The sequence below is a fragment of the Triticum urartu genome, chromosome 7A (assembly GCF_056163025.1).
Source record: "Triticum urartu cultivar PI428250 chromosome 7A, HENAU_Tu73, whole genome shotgun sequence".
In the NCBI taxonomy this organism is placed as follows: domain Eukaryota; kingdom Viridiplantae; phylum Streptophyta; class Magnoliopsida; order Poales; family Poaceae; genus Triticum; species Triticum urartu.
In genome coordinates, this window is record NC_141879.1 from 582863671 (window position 1) to 582879938 (window position 16268).

Below are 16268 nucleotides of genomic sequence, written 5' to 3' on the forward strand. Positions count from 1 at the left end.
GAGCCCGCCTGGCGAGGCGGCTCCTGAGGAGGTCTTGCGTCCACCTCGCGAGGCTTGGCCCCTCGCGAAGGTCTTGAATGCCTTGTTGATGAAGATGGGTCGTACATGCCTGCTAGCAAGGCCACGCCGTGGGCCGTAGGCAGGCAAGTCTGGGGACCCCCATTCCTAGAACACCGACAGCTGGTGCCTGTTGCCCGTGGGGTGGCATCCCTCACGGCGGCGGGGTTGTCCCTGAACGGCGCTTGGTGGTGGCCACGTGGCGATGCGCGGGTGGGCCGAATCTGGGCTTTTAGTATGCGTCCTCGTCGTGACAACACTTTCCGTTGCCCTAGGCCATGAGGCGTGGTCTGGGACGGGCCAAGCACCGGTGGTGCTGGCCAGGACGCACGCTGGCAGCGCCCTACTTCGTCTCGCATCGTCTCGCTGGCCAATGGTGGTGGTCATCTTCCTCGTCAGAGATGGCCGGCCAGAGGCCTGGTGATCGGATCTCGAGATCCATCATCTAATCCCGGCTGCGAGTTGGGGATACATGGTTGCCGGTGAAACCGAGCCATTGGCAGGCGATGGCGGCGTTCTACGCCGTTACCTTGATGGAGGCATCATTGTGTAACTACTGTCAACCCACTCGTGCCGCCCTGGGGGAAACCCTAGGATCTGGTGTTCCAGATCGGATGATGGCGGCACTGCGGTGTCATTTCTCTCTTGGGAGCATCGTTTGTGGAGCAGCACTGGAAGTCAGAGGCAGGAGGTGGAGCGGCTTCGTCTTACACAGAGCTTCGGTGGAGATGTTAAGTCATGCCTGACCGACAGGTGCTACGCTTTGTCATGCCTGGTCGGCAGGTGCTACGCACGACAGATCTCCCAAAGATTTCAAACTGTGTCGGTTGGTGGTACTTGGCAGCATGGTGCTGCGGTGTATCAGTGGCGACCGTGACGTGCACAGTTGTTTGCGCGCAGGGAGGAGGTGCCGTTGGGCGCCGTGGTGACGTCGGCGATAGCTAGACCAAGCAAGGTTGATGCATCAGTATAGTTCTGAAGATGGAGCATTGGCAGTTGGCGGCGGCGGCCTCTGAACGCACGCCAGACCGGCAAGACCCATGCTCGGCAGGCGTCCTGGATGGGTCCTCAGGTCTTAGATGTTAGGTTTGGCTGCGATGTCTATTTGGTATTGGGCCTAGACTATCTGCGCCCCTTCATCAACTGGATAGGTGTAGCGACAGTTTGTTACTTAGACAGCGGCTTTAGTCTTACTGTGGTATTACTTTGTAAGGTCTGGTGAGAATAATTAATAAAGTGGCGTATGCATCGTCCAGATGCAGAGGCCGGGGGTCATCCTCCTTTTCTAAAAAAATAAAAAAAAATAAGCAGAAGGCAGGAAAACGATTTCATCATCTTGTGGAAGACATTTCCGTTTTGGTAGACCACTGGGGCACAAGGAATACTCACCGTAGGCAATTCGTAACTCTATAGATGCAGACCTTTGAGGTAGGCATTGACCATTTGGTACTATCATTAGTTCGACATACTATAGAAACCCTTTGTATAGGTAGGCGTGAAGCTACACCAAAAATTGTCATTCTATAGATAGCTTAAGTTTGAGTGTTGAAAATATTCTTACTATTATTATATTATCTTATTTATAGTGAAACAAGTTGAGAAGAGGTTGTTAATAAGAGATTGCCCAGGGAAATAGGAAAAAGAAATTTCCATCCAATATTTAATAACTGATTCATTCTCATCCTCGGTAATGTCCATCAAATTGGATCAGTGATTGATTTCTAGGTTTCGGGGATTTGGTTGGTGCAGGTCTTTGGTGTATCTGTTTGGATTTGGTCTCCGTCCGTCTTCGTTTCGGTGTTTACAGGTTTGATCCTTCTGATCTACGACTTTCTACATCGGTGATGGTTGCTGTTATGGTGTGCTGGTCCTATGGAGGCTTAGCACGACGACTTTCCGACTGTCTACTACAACAAGGTTTGCCCGATTCCGGCGAGGAAGGGATGATGACAGCGGTGCGCCTCGGCTCGCTCCCGTACTTGTAGGTGGTCCACGGACCAGGTTGTAATTTCTTTTACTTCTTGTGTTCTTTGTACTGTCATAATTTAAGATAAATAAATTGAAAGTTTCTTACACAAAAAATAAATCAATCAATCAGCGAGATCACAATCTTGCTGCAAGACACCGTCAGTGAGATTACAATCTCAGCTATACATGAACGTGGTGGTTTTTAGATTCCTCCAACAAGAGGCAAACCCCTATAAATTTCCGGCCGGAGTGGCTAGGTGTCGTACGTATGCACTCCATCAGGCGTGTTTCTTTGGGTTAATTAATCATTTAGAGCATCTTCAACAGCCGCGCCAAACTAGCGTCGTGCCGTAAAATTGCCCATTTTAGCACGCGCGCAACCGGTATAGTGGCTCCAGTGGACACGCAAAAACCGCGCGCGTGGCATATCTTGTTCAGCGCGCGGGCCGAAACTACATCGTGCGCCGCTTATTTTCTATGCCCGCTCCCGCGCGTTGTACTCTCGCACGCTTGCTCGCAACTCACCCCCCTCTCCAGCCACGGCGCCACCGCCGCCCGCGCCATCCGGCGACCATTCCGGCGCTTCCCCGGCCTATCCGCGCGCCGCAGGTGAGAGCCAAGCCATCATGTGTGTCAAGCGCTTTTGCAATCGGAATTGTGTAAGTGTTTGGCCAGGAGTATTTGAGATCTCACAATGTTGAAGACGCCGCAAGGCTATTGGAGATGAACAAAGCTCGCGGCTTTCCTGGTATGCTTGGCTCAATAGATTGCATGCATTGAAGTTGGAAGAATTGTCCAAAGGCATGGCATGGGCAATTCCATGACCAAAAAAAGGGTTCCACTATAATCCTTGAAGCGGTGGCCGATCAAGAGAGACTTGGATTTGGCATGCATTCTTTGGAATGCCTGGATCTTTGAATGACATCAATGTTGTCAACCGGTCACCACTTATGAATAAGATTGCAAATGGTGATTTGCCACTGGTGCAGTTTGTAGCAAATGGTCGTACATACAACTATGGCTATTATCTAGCGGATGGCATCTATCCAAAGCGGGAAACCTTTGTGAAGCCATTGAAAAAGCCGGAAGGTAAGAAAAATCTTGATTTTCACAATGCTCAGGCGGCGGCTAGAAAAGATGTGGAGAGAGCTTTTGGGATTTCGCAAGCCCAATTTGCTACTGTGAGAGGACCGACTAGATTTTGGGATAAAAAATGCTTTGGTACATCATGCACGCTTGTGTGATCATGCATAACATGATCATCGAGAATGAGCGTGTCCAAGATGTAGACTACTCTCAGTATGAGCTTTTGGAACATCCCGTGCGAGTGCGACGGAGGGCTGAAAGGGTGGCCCGTTTTGTTGCCTCCTATCATGTCATTCGACGTCCCGCGGCGCATGATAATCTTCAGAAGGATCTCATTGAGGAGTGGTGGGTATGGAATGGACGACAAAGAGCATCATGATTTGTACGTTCGATATTGTATTGTTGAACTATTTGTTGTATTGTTGAACTATTTGTTGTATTGAACGATAAACTGTTTGCTTGAGTTGTAATAACGAAATTGAACTATTTATTTTGATTTATTTTGTTTGTGTTTGATCTTTTTGCTTCTGTTTTGGAATGCAAATATTGTTTATGCGAGAGTCGCGCGCGCCACATTTTTGCGCGCTACTGGAGCTGCGCGTGCTGCATTTTAGTGCGGCTGCTGGAGCCAGCGCTGCCCGCCGCGCCAAACCAGGCGATAGGCGTGCGGTAAATTAATTTTTGGTGCACGGCGTGTTCGGCGGCTGTTGGAGATGCTCTTATTAGAGATTGATGGACTATGTTTCTAATACCCCTTCCTTGTATAGAACGGATTCTATTTAATTCTGCTGCTATATCCGGTAGGTTGGTGTTGGTGCGATCCGGATCCGTCATCAGGCAACAGCCGGCTGTATATTCCGTAAAAAAACAGCCGGCTATATATATAGCTAGGCCAAATTAGATTCGTAGCCCTCTCTCGGTTGCCTTTGTTGTTTTCGGAAGGTAGTTGCCGCCGATGCCGTATGTAGATCGCAAAGCAAGGATCAGCTAGCGGAGGAGATCGAAGATGACTAGCTTCCATGTCGCAGACGCGTCGGAGTACATGGCCATCACCGGCTGGGGCATCGACGGCGTCAAGCTCGCCAAGAAGGCATGGGTTTTCGTGATGCAGCAGTGCAAGAAGTTCAGCATCTCGCCGGTGAGCTACGAGTTCGAGGTGCACGCCATGAGCACCGAGATGCTGCCCTTCATACTCTCCACCATCTGCGCCATCGGCCCCAAGATCATGGCCACCGGGGCCGAGGAGTCGGACGGGAAGGACCTTGAGAGGCAGCTCCTCCTCTACGCCAAGCTCACCGCGCTGCAACATAGCTCGAGGATCCACATCCAGGAGCTGGTCAAGTGGATCGTTGAGGGCGAGACCCGCATGGTCCCCGCGGAGCTCGCCATGAAGGTGATCCTCAATGACACGAAGACCTTTAAGGAGAAGGTGTTCAGCAGGGTGCAACTTGAGCTCAACCAGTTCGGCCTGCTCATCGACAATGCCAACGTGAAGCAGCTGGTGGAGGTGTCGGGGCACGAGTTCTTCTCCTACCTCGGCCAGAAGATGCAGCAGGACGCGCCTAACTAGGCCATGGTCGACCTAGTGGAGGCCACGATGGGAGAGGTGGGAGCCAGGGAGAGTGAGGGGCTAAGGAGGAGGCCAAGGTGGACGCCAAGATCAATGTGTTGTCGGTGCCGCAGCACGGCCAAGGGCTAAGGATAGGAGGCCAAGGTGAAGGCCGAGCTCGCCATGAAGAAGGCCGAGTGGCACAAGTAGGCCAAGGTGGTCGAGGTCGAGGTTGCCAAGGCCGTCGACATCCGCGAGGCAGAGCTCCAGATGGAGTTGTGACTTCCATTCAATTTCACGCATGTAATTTGCTTGTTCTTTGGCTGGTTATTGATGCAACAATTATTTTTTTTCTTTTTTTTTCTTTTCTTTATGCTTTAGAGCAACTCTAACGGTTCCCTATCTCTAAAATGACCGTCGTTTACGGGAAATTGGGGCAAACAAACCTCTCCAACAATTTATGTAAACTGGCTTTATATTTAGAGAATCTCATATCGCAGGGGTGAAGCATTTGGGTTCTTTGATGCCATGAGAGTAGGATTGTGTTTGTAAAAACTAGCGAGGTTTTGGTGTGAAGCGTATGCCTCTGGCAGGGACGCATGCGTGTTTACTGATAGACTCTTGGGTCACTAGGCTAGATTAGATCTGATAGTCCTACCTTCTCCTGGTGTTGAAGAGCTCGAGCCGGTGCCGACCATGGTGAAGTAGTGGCCGGTGATGGCAGAGAGATGGTGGCGGTGGTGTGCTTCCCGTGAGCACCGCGCTAACCCTAGATCGGTAGGGAGTGTCGGTAGGGATTGTGGCATAATTAAACTCGTGACTCATGCCGTGGCTCCCACCTCTGTTTACATAGCGTGGATCACAGGGGCCCACCAACCATGGTTTGGTTGGGCGCCCCCGATCAGGGCGCGATGCAAGGGCCCGTTCGACCCGTTGGGCTCAAACGGAAGAGAGGTCAACCTAACATTCTCCCTCCTGATCTCAGCTTTACTTTTAACCTTATACATTCTAGTTTAATTGTTTCATCACATATTGGTACATAGAGATTGTTTCGTCATCACAGCTTAACTGCCGATGGAATCATACAGCTACAACATACGTTTTGTTCAGAAACAAGTTATGTTCCTTTTGGGCCTATCCAGGAATCATAAGGCTTTCCCTTGAACCCATGCCGGCTAAGTGTTCCTTGAACACATTGGGTGGTAAGCCTTTCGTTAGCGGATCCGCAAGCATATCCTTTGTCCTTATATGCTCGAGACTTATAGTGTGATCCTGAATTTTATCTTTCAGAACATAATACCTTGTCTCTATTGTTTTGGCAGCATTACTCGACTTGTTGTTGTGAGCGTAAAATACTACAGGCTGGTTGTCACGGTACATCTTTAGTGGTTTGTGAATACAATCTACCACTTTCAAGTCGAGTATAAATTTCTTTACCATATCGCCTGCCCCGTGGCCTTGAAGCATGCTATAAATTCCGCATACATCGTGGATGATGCAACTATCGACTGTTTGGAGCTTTTTCACGAAATCGCTCCCCAACGAGGGTGAATACCTATCCTGACGTGGATTTTCTATCAACTTATCCCCCACAAAATCTGCGTCTGAATACCCTTTTATCTCTAGGGATTCACTTCTCTTGTATATTAGCATGTAGTCCTTCGTGCCTTGCACATAACGCAGTGCGTTCTTTACCATCTTCCAGTGCTCTATATGCATGGATTCTCTTGACATCTACCGAGTACCCCGGCGATAAAAGCTAAGTCAGGGCGAGTGCACACTTGTGCATGCTGTAAGCTGCCAACAACCGAAGCATATGGTACTGCTTTCATTTGCTCGCTCTCGTACTGGTTCTTGGGACATTGGAATTTCCCAAAACTATCGCCCTTGACTATAGGAGCAGGTGAGGCTTTACTCGCATGCATATTATACTTTTTAAGAACCTTTTCTAAATATGCTTTATGCGATAGTCCTAAGACTCCATTGTTCCTATCTCGGTGAATTTCTATGCCCAAAACATATGATGCTTCACCAAGATATGTTATGTCAAAATTTGAGGATAAGAACTTCTTTGTTTCTTGTAGTAGACTAACATCACTGCTAGCAAGCAGGATATCATCCACATACAAGATTAGGAAAATATATTTCCCATATTTAAACTTTGCATAAATGCAGTTATCCTCAATATTGTCTTTAAATCCAAAACTTTTAATCGTTTGATTAAACTTTAGATACCACTGTCTAGAGGCTTGCTTTAATCCATAAATGGATTCCTTTAGGCAACATCCCATATTTACCTTGCCTTCCATGATAAAAACCCTTAGGTTGTTTCATGTAGACATTTTCTTTTAAATCCCCATTGAGAAATGTCGTCTTTATGTACATTTGATGTAACTCTAAATCAAAATGATAAACTAATGCCATTATGATTCTGAAGGAATCCTTCCATGTGACTAGAGAAAATGTCTCATTGTAATCTATCCCTTCTCTTTGTGTAAATCCCTTTGCCACAAGTCGTGCTTTATACTTTTCTACATTCCCTTTAGAGTCATATTTAATTTTGTAGACCCATTTGCAGCCTACTGTTTTGGCTCCTTTAGGAATTTCTTCTAAGTCCCAAACATCTTTGGAACTCATCGATTTCATCTCATCTTCCATTGCCTTCATGCACTTCTATGAATGAGGGCTTCTCATGGATTCTTCATATGAGGTGGGATCTTTTTCTGTATGAACTATTTCCGTGTTATAAACTTTATAATCAGTAGAAATAGCTGACTTTTTATGTCTTGTAGACCTTCTAAGGGCCTCAGTTTCTGGCACATTCTATGCCTCAACTTTTGGGACTTCTTCTAAAATTTGTCATTGCACCACCCTTTCATGCTCAACAACGGGTTCAATCGGCTCCTGACGGACAGGTTTCGGGTCTACCCCCATAGTTTTCATGGGTGGAGTTGCAACCGGTAGTGAGAAAAATGGCTCCCAAATCATCGGATTAGGTGCATGCACCCTCTTCTCCTCAAGATCAATTTTCCGAGCTACCAAGCTCCCCCTCATCATTTCGTCCTCTAAGAAGACTGCATGTCTTGTTCCTACAAACTTTGTATATCTATCTGGATAGTATAAATGAAAACCCTTTGATCTGTCTGGATAGCCAATGAAGTGGCAACTCACTGTTTTGGGATCTAACTTTGCAATGTTTGGATTAAACATTTTGGCCTTGTTAGGGCACCCCCACACCCTGAAGTGTTGTAGGGAGGGCACCCTTCCTGTCCATAGCTCATACGGTGTTTTGGGCACCGACTTGCTTGGTACTCTATTGAGAATGTGAATGGCGGTTTGAAGCGCCACCATCCATAATCCCAATGGTAAGTTGGAATAACTCATCATGCTGCGGACCATATCCATTAGTGTATGGTTGCGCCTTTCAGCTACTCCATTCTTTTCTCCTAGAGTGGGATACATTAAAAGCACAAGAGTTATCATATCTTTCTCTTGCCAGAATTTCTCCTGCCATACGGGATTTTTGACATAATATTATGTCAGCTTTACCCCGTTATGCGGGTATTTTCCCAGACTTTTCCCGCCATGCGGGTAATTCCCTGTAAGGGAACATTAATGCCAGAATTGGCTCTTTTGACTGCATATTCAATCATCAAATTTAGGAATAAATCTGAATGCTCTTTGACACACATGCTTGACCCGACATTGGTCAAATTAAACACGCATGTTGCTTCTTCATCTCGAATCATGTTGACTAAAAAATCTTCTTCATAGAGAGTACATGAAAGAAATTCATCAACCAAGACTCTCAATGATCTGTCTCTTTTCTTTTGATGCATTCTTCAGAGAGAACATACTCCCTCACATTATGACCTTTCTTGGTCATCTTTCGGGTCACAAGTACCCAACCATTCTCTTTCACGAATGAAAGCATGGAAAACTTTTAGTCTGGGAAAACTTAGCCAATAATCAACAATAATGGGCATAAAAATAACCCTATGTTTGTCTGGTTAAAAGAAACGCACATTAAACTTTTGAAACTTTCTTTTATATTCTAAATCACAGTTGTGGCAGAATTAGAATAGACATCATCCTTCTACATTAATTCCATATAGCCATTGGGCGGAAATGGAAATAATGCATATAACTCATAAACAATGTGATGATAGTATTTCTATTAAACAACTTTGCTAAGAATTAATCATCATCATCAACTTTATTGCACGGGAACAAGAAATACACATTTCTCTAGTTCAAGAGCATTTCTTGATCTTTATCTGTTCTCTGAAAATTGATCACTTTGATACAAAATTTATCACAGATTTAAACTTTGAACATAAGACTCATTGAATTATAGCACTGTTATCATCAACGTTAGTCAGAAAATACCAATACCATATTTCAACTTTAAATCAAATATCTTTCGTTTGTCATAGCGGAAACTATCTGCATCTTATTTCACCGACAGGGGAAAAACATTGCTAAGAACATTTCTTCCAATTAAATTTTCCCGTTGGTTCCAATTTAATTGGAGGATAAAACTTTTACTTTACATCGGAAACTTTACAATATTCTATTCAAAAACAATTCTCTACTCTTTTACTCTCTAAGAAATTTTAACTCGTTGGTTCAAAAATGCATTAGAGAAGCAACAATTTAATCTTTTACTTTAGTTCTATTCACTTTTAAAAGAGCAATTTTATTTTTATTTGCAGCGGAAAAACATGAATAAAAAATTCATGAACTTTTTATTCTTTACAGAAACTTTTCTTTCACCAAATAAAAAATCATGAACTTTTTAATTTTCTTTATAAAATTCATGAACTTTTCTTTTTCTGAAAATTTTCTATTTTCATTTTCAGAACTTTTTCTATTTTCTTTTCTATTTTCTAAAACAAAATTTTAGTTAGAATTTTTTTGCAAAGAAGAACTATTTGCAATCTACCCAAAGTCTGGACAGAAAACAGATAAAGAAAAAAGAACCGTCCACGCTCTTTCGGCCGAAAGCCAGCCCAACCGCGCTCTAGCCGGCCTGCGGCCTAGCCATTTCGGCCTGAGGCCCTCCAAGCACTGTGAGAGTTAGGGTTCACCGCGCCAGCCCATCCTGGCCGTCCATCAGATCGGACGGCGGCCCGGGAGCTTCACTGGAACAAAACCAGCACCCTCGGTCATTCCTCCCCCCCTGCACACCGCTCGTCTTTCCTTTCCTGGCCGACAGCGGTGAAGGGCCTTGCAGGCCACCGGTGATGGTGTCTAACCGCCGCGCCACTCGGGCCACGCTAGCTCCTTTCCCCTTCCCTTTTCTTCTTCTTTCCTCTTGTTGCAGAGAGGGCGGGGCCCGTTATCCAATCTTTTCCCCACATCGGTAGTCGATGTGGTGGGTCTATGAGCCGGCGACGATTGCAGATGGCCCGTCCGCGCCGCGCGCCGCACTCTCCTCCCCCGCTAGCTTTATCCACCACCAGCGCCTCCTCTGTCCGATGCGGACGGCAACTGCAGCGAAGCTTTCGGACGGGGTACCGTGGCCTTCCCCCTCGCCGGCTGCGTGTCAACCTCGTGGTGAGCGCGCCACTGTCGAGCGGTTTGGTCGCGGTGCCCTTTGCCCCTCATGGGGTGGTGTTTTTCTTCCCTGCACCTCGGCTTGCCGATGCATGTGGGGATCGAGAGGAACAGGCGCGACCATGACGGCGGGCTCTTTGCCGGCAGGCCCAAGGCCCTCTCCGGTGAACTTTTTGTTGTTCTTTTCTCTGCCCTACTAGGGTTCTTTTGGGGAGGCACTTTTTTATTTCTATGTTTTTCCTTTATACCGAAAATAATCTAGATCCTAGCCTGTCTGATACCATTGATAGACTCTTAGATCACTAGGCTAGATTAGGTCCGGTAGTCCTACCTTCTCCTAGTGTTGAAGAGCTCGAGCCGGTGCCGGCCATGGTGAAGTAGCGGCCGGTGATGGCAAAGAGATGGAGGCGGTGGTGTGCTTCCCGTGAGCACCGTGCTAACCCTAGATCGGTAGGGAGTGTCGGTGGGGATTGTGGCAGAATTAACCTCGTGACTCGTGTCACGGCCCCCACCTCTGTTTATATAGCATGGGTCACAGGGGCCGACCAACCATGGTTTGGTTGGGCGCCCCCAATCAGGGCACGATGCAAGGGCCTATTCGACCCGTTGGGCTCGAATGGGAGAGAGGTCAACCTAACATTTATATCATCGACAAAGGTATAGGACCGGCAGGTGGTTTTGGGCTTGGCCCCTAATCCAAGCTATACAAGGGATCGGGCCTGCCAGCTAATGACCTACCTTGGTTTACAAGTAAACACACGCACACAATTACAATCATGACAATGTCACGTTACACAACTTAAGCTTGTCGTTTAACATCGTCCCTCAATCTAAAAGTGTCAAGGTTAAGATTGTTCTTGAAGGCTTGATGTTGTCGCACTTGTAGGGGCTTTGTGAAGCCGTCAGCAACTTGGTCTCCAGTTGGTATGAACCTCATTTCCAATAGCTTTCTTGCAACTCTTTCTCAAACAAAATGAAAATCAATCTCTATGTGTTTTGTCCGTGCATGAAACACATGGTTGACACAAAGATATGTTGCTCCAAGATTATCACACCATAAACAAGAGACATGTGGTCTTTCAACTCCTAGTTCATCTAGTAAAGTCTCTACCCACATTACCTTAGTAGTTGCATTTGCCAATGATTTATATTCTGCCTCTGTACTGGATCGAGAGACAGTTGCTTGTTTCTTGGCATTCCGTGAAATGAGATTGGAGCCAAGAAAACAGCAAAACCACCCATAGATCTCCTGTCATTAGGACATCCTTCCCAGTCTGCATCAGAAAAGGCACTTACTGTGGTTGATGGTGACTTACATATCTTCAGTCCTATCTCAGCACTCCCTTGAACATATCTCAGTATCCTCTTTACAGTTGTCCAATGCAAGGAAGTGGGAGCATGCAAAAATTGACAAACCTCATTAATAGAAAAGGATATATTAGGTCTTGTCAACGTTAGATATTTAAGTGCACCAACAACACTTCTATACTTAGTTCCTTCTTCTGGACTTAGTAGTTCTCCTTCATGTAAAGACAATTTTTCTGTAGTAGACAAAGAGGTGCTACAAGATTTGCAATCCTTCATGCCTACACGTCTAAGAATATCAGTGGCATATTTCTCCTGAGTCAATAGGATCCCATAAGGTGTCTTTTTAACCTCAGTGCCTAAGAAATAATGTAACTCTCCCAAGTCCTTAAGTTCAAATTCATTTTTCAAGTTCATGAGTAAAGCTGAGGTGGCCTCTTGTGAGGAGCTAGCATCCATTATGTCATCTACATAAATGAAAATATAAATAATCACCTCCCCTTCTTGAAAGAAGAACAAGGAGGTATCTCCTTTTGAGGGTCGTAAACCAAGTTGATGTAATTTTGTATTCAATCTTGAGTACCAAGCCATGGGTGCCTGTTTCAGACCATATAGAGCTTTGTCCAATTTGCAGACATATTGAGGTTTAGTCCTATCGACAAAACTAGGTGGTTGCTTCATATAAACCTCTTCCTCGAGAACGCCATGTAAGAACGCATTCTGTACATCCAGTTGGCAAAGACTCCATCCCCCGGTGACAACAATAGACAAAACAAGTCTAATAGTAGCAGCCTTAAATACTGGACTAAAGGTGTCCTCATAATCAATGTCATAGTGTTGCTTGAAGCCTTTAGCAACTAGACTAGCCTTGTATCTGTCTAAAGTGCCATCAGAGTTTCTTTTAATTTTGTACACCCGCTTACAATCTATAATATTCCTCCCTGACTTAGGTGAAACTAAGTGCCAAGTTCTATTTTTCATAAGAGCACTATACTTTGTTTCCATAGCATGTTTCCAGTTTTTATCTCCTAAAGCTTCTGTCAAATCCGTAGGTTCTTGAGCAACAACAAGGTTTGCAAACTTAAAATTTTTATCATACATGACCGTCCCATCTTTGGAAACCATGGGCTTAAAAATACCTCTTTGGGACCGTGTACTAGGGCGCACAGAATCAACCACCACAGACAATCCCATAGCTACAGAAGATCCTTCCCCTCATGTGGCAGTCGACCGATCCCCTTCGACTGTCGTTCGGTTGGGCGTGGGATCTCGTGTCCGCACGGGCGACAGAACGGGCGACACACGCCCAGGGGCTCGCCCACCAGTGTCATCGGCCCGCCCACCAGCATCATCATTATGCGGGGAAGCGCGGGAGCTAGGCGACGCGCCCACGCCGGTCCCACCAGACCCACTAGTGCGTCTGTGCCGCGTGTTGCACGTGGAGAAGCCACCCGCGGACCTGCCAGCAGGAGGCGTTAGCGGATTAGCACTCATCGCCGCAGGCGCGTGGGATCATGTGCCGCCAGATCTCTTGGGATCGGCATCTACAACAGGATCTTCCTCCTATTCTATGATGGGCTGGTTTGGACTGATGTGCTGCATAAAATCATGTTGCAAACCACCATTTTTTGCGACATTTTTTCACTAGTTCCTGCAACACCATTACTAGGATTAGTAGTACCATTAATCATATGATCATCAACACTATCATCCCCCTGATCAGTAGGATTTAGAAGCTTCGGTGGTAACTGATTGCTCCCTGACTATAGCGCCAGTAAACTCCTGTATGCTAGGACTACGTCAGTATTTCCCCAAAGAGGAAGGGATGATGTAGCACAACGAAGGTAGGTATTTCCATCAGTGATGAAACCAAGGTTATCGAACCAGTAGGAGAACCAAGCAACACAACGTAAACAGTACCTGCACACAAATAACAACACCTCGCAACCCGACGTGTTAAAGGGTTGTCAATCCCTTTTGGGTAATGATGCCAGAAATTTGTAGTAGATTGAAATAATAGATCGTAAATAAATATAGTGTAGCAAAGTATTTTTGTAGTTTTGGTTTAACAGATATGAATAAAAATGCAAAGGAAAATTAGATCGCAAAGGCAAATATATGAGAAAGAAGACCCGGGGGCCATAGCAGGTTTCACTAGTGGCTTCTCTCGATAAAGATAGAAAACGGTGGGTAAACAAATTAATGCTGGGTAATTGATAGAACCTCAAATAATTGTGATGATATTCAGACAATGATCATTACATAGGTATCATGTCCAAGATTAGTGGACCGACTCCTGCCTGCATCTACTACTGTTACTCCACACATCGACCGCTATCCAGCATGCATCTAGTGTATTAAATTCATGGGAAAACGGAGTAATGCAATAAGAACGATGACATGATGTAGACAAGATCTGTTTATCTATTGTGTCGGAGTAATGGGCCACGCGTAGGCTAACCTGAGGCCCAGAACCTTTGAAGACATCGGGGCTGGCTGCGCCCCTCAAGACACCAGGATGGAGAGCCGCCTTCCAGAGGTCGGCTAAAGGAACAGCTGACTGCCCGCATGCGGCCGAGTCCTGGAGGCGAGGTCAAGACGGGCCGACTCCCGCCTCGCGGCTCCCAGAGGAGCCGGCCACGGGGAGTCGGCCCACGACACCAACAAAGCCCATGCCCTCATAAGGGGGGATGGGACGGGAGTGACAACAGTAAAACCCACTCCCTCCCCTTTTCATAGGATGGCTAGGCCACAGTGCGCTGTACCAGTGGAGATCTCCGTCCGGCTAGGCACTGTTGTCGTGACATCCCTGACATCAACAACAGTGGGCAGAGTCCTGCACCCACGACGGCATGTCGGTACGGTCCACGGATGCTAGGCCCTACCGGTCAGCAAGAGTCCAGAAGATGGCAAGAGCGCCACCAGCCGGACCCGAGGGGAGCCGGCCCCCGGAAGTCGGCCTTCCCCTCTCACGGGTCCCACACGCCATTAACCAGACGAGACGGGAAGTGGCTACAGTAATCGCCCGCCAGGTAGCAGGGCTGTAGCCATGACCCCATGACCAAGCCTGCGTCATTAGAGGCACGGCTATAGTAATCGGCAGCCGGCAAGACCCGCAAGCGGCGGGTATGGCCTGTCGGCTCCGTACTAGACTAGTCGGCGGGGCCCGCCGGCTGGCCCCAGCAGTCGGCATAGAGGCCGGCAGGAGAACAGACTGACGGCTGGGCCCTGTGCCCAGTCGGTTTACCATTGTACCCCTGGGGGTAGGCCTATATAAACCGCCCAGGGCACCCATGCAAAGGGTTCCGATCCATTAGAACTAGACCAGACCTTAGAGAAGAGGGAGAACTGGCCTAGTCTCCTCCTGTCCACAGATACAGCTTGAGGAGCACCATTGTACTCACTTTTGCCTTAGTGATCATGCGGAGACCCCGTAGAGCAGGACTAGGGGTGTTATCTCCTAGGAGAGCCCCAAACCTGGGTAAAGTCCGCCGGCGTTTGTGTCTACGCCTCATCCCGTTTCCAGGCACCGGCGACGTTCTACGCGCCCCCACCATGATAAGCCATCCATTGGCATATGTCGCACCCAACCCCCGACATTTGGCGCCCACCGTGGGGCCTGGTGCACCATCGTCCGGAGACCTGTTCTGGACGGGAACCCTTTCCTCCCTGGCGAGCGTAGCCAGCCTGACACGCTAGATGGAGTCTGCGCCGACACGCTGCATGGCGCTGAAATCTCGCCTGCGTGGCCAGTTGCCTCGTCGATCTTGTAGGTGAGGTCCACCTCTCCGACGAGCCCACATCCGACGCGTGCACAGGCGGCCCCGAGAGCCTCCTCGCGGGCCTCCTCGATCAACTTCACGTCGCCAGCCAGCCAGCTGGGGACTTGGAGTCCGTAGGCTCCACCAATCCGATGTTGGTCGACTCCGACACCGTGTCGCTTGACACGTTCCCCACCAACGTGGTGGTCTACGACGAGCCGCTTCCTCGCGCAGAGAGCGGAGGAAGCACCGTCACGGAGTTGCTTGTCATCGATCATGGCGAGCACTCCGGCGGGGGTGACTACGACCCGCTCCACACGGCACTGCAAGACCTGGCAGCGCCCATCCCTGAAGATGCCGACGCCGAGACGCTGGAGGCATGCCGCCTTCAGCTAGTCGAAGGCGCCAAAAAGCTGGCCAGCATGAGACGCCTATCAGAAGCCTACCAGCGCGAGATGGACCGCGCGGTGGGTGGCACGCCGGCTCCAGCTAGGCCTAGCCGCCTTGGCACGGTCCAGCAGTGCGGTGCGGCTATCGCCGATCTGTTCGGGGCGAATCGCCCTGTCTACGCCACACCTGCGAAGAATATTCAAGCCACCCAGGCGGCGGTGGATGAGCTGGACAAGTTTGAGGGCGAAGAGCTTCGCTTGATGACGGAGCGCATCCAGTGACTCCTTGACGCGGCTGCTGAGCAGAACGAGGCCGGCTGCCACACTGATGCGCCGCGCCGACGAAAGGACAACCTGCTTCCATGCCGAGATCAAGGCGCGGGGTCTCGAACGCCGACTGGCGGCGTCCGCAGAAGAAAAGACAAGGAGCCGGCTGTCAGCTGCAGTCGGACTCGCATCACCATAGAGCGCGACCGAGACGGCCGCCCAAGAACAGTGGAACAACGGGACGACTGTCCGCCTCCTCCCCCTCGGAGGGGAAGGCGAGTCTCCCTGCCGCCTGTTGATCACCCGACACTCGGTAACCGCCTTGGC

General features: G+C 48.3%; 1 pseudogene; it reads left to right on the forward strand.

The window, feature by feature from the left end:
- Window positions 1-4117: 4117 nt before the first annotated feature.
- LOC125519089 (flotillin-like protein 2 pseudogene) lies at window positions 4118-4942 on the forward strand (annotated as a pseudogene).
- Window positions 4943-16268: the final 11326 nt, after the last annotated feature.